Source organism: Otolemur garnettii, unplaced genomic scaffold (assembly GCF_000181295.1).
Source record: "Otolemur garnettii isolate 467f Iridium unplaced genomic scaffold, OtoGar3 scaffold00040, whole genome shotgun sequence".
In the NCBI taxonomy this organism is placed as follows: Eukaryota; Metazoa; Chordata; class Mammalia; order Primates; family Galagidae; genus Otolemur; species Otolemur garnettii.
The window spans coordinates 2,135,761-2,137,221 of NW_003852435.1; positions in this window are offsets into that span (position 1 = coordinate 2,135,761).

Here is a 1,461-nt window from a genome sequence, read left to right on the forward strand (position 1 = left end):
GAGGTCCTTCACCTCCTTTGTTAGGTATATTCCTAGGTATTTCATTTTCTTTGAAGCTATGGTGAAGGGAGTTGTGTCCTTAATTGGCCTCTCATCTTGGCTGTTATTTGCATACACAAAGGCAACTGACTTGTGGACATTGATTTTATATCCTGAGACATTACTGAATTTTTTGATGATTTCCAGGAGTCTTGTGGTTGAGTCTTTGGGGTTCTCTAAGTATAAGATCATATCGTCAGCAAAAAGGGAGAGTTTGACCTCCTCTGCTCCTCCTCCCCCAAAAAAAAAGATAAAGAAAAAGAAAACCAGCACTTCCTCAGAATCACATTCTCCTGCTCATCAAAAGGATAGTTCTGCTTCTCCAGGTTATATCCCCCTCAGGATTAAAGCCTAAGATCTAGAGACTCGAGGATTTGACAATAGTGCATGTGATCATCCTGGATGTGAATAGAGATGTTTGCTACTACCTGGGAAAGCATCACTGAACCACAGCTGAAGACAATGCTAAGTCCAGTCTCTGTTGTGGTCAGAGAGCTACAGGAAAGGTTATCTTAGGAAAAAAAGTACCTGGGAAAAGTAGCCTACAGAACTTGAGTGGAGACCTTGCTGTTTTCCTCTATACTAATATTACCCCTAGAGCTCCTGAATCAGCGGGTTCCTTCTGTTGCAGTTCAGGCAGCTGTCTGTGTTCTTGGTTCTTAGTGTGCTCTTGGCCGTAGGATGACCAGACACCCCAGAGAAAGGCAGGTGAGGAACAAAGTTTATGGAGGAAAAGAAAGATAAGTTTGCAGATAAGAGAAAGATGTATGTTTATAGAGCAAGATATGTTTGCCATAGGTGACAAATGGGTCCCCATTGTGATAAAAGAGGCCTTGGTTATGGCCTGGGGTCCTGTTTTATACTATCTGGATTGAGCCCCATTGTGGTTCAGAGGTTAACTGAGTGTTATGTGCATGAGGACCTCCCATGAGCCTTTCTGAAAGTCCATGGCAGGGTGTGAAAAGCAATGTAGGTTCAAGCTAATGACATGATAATTAGGCTTAAGGTTGTTGTAGGTCAGGATCCAGACTGTCTATGATGCTTGCCCATTGGCTAGAGAGCCCTCTGCATCCTTCTGCAGTTGGCACGTTAAATGCTGATTGGTAGATTGGTACTGCCTGTCCTCCTCCTCCAGGTGTGGGGAGTCACTTAGGGCAAGATCAATGTGGGGCAACACCAAAATGGGGTCTGGGGGCCCACACCTTGTCCCTGAGGAGAAGCCTGGAGATTCTCACTGTCTACTTAACACTTCCAAAAATGAAGCCTTTGAGGGTAGGAGGATCAACGATTTTAGCAATTATGTTCTCAACCTGATGTAACCTATGGGAGTTTGTGCCAGACTCTTAGGTGTGGTTATCATTATTCCCATTACATTCATTGATTTTCTTCCTTGATTTGTTAGGATCTTGGAGGGAAAAAAAA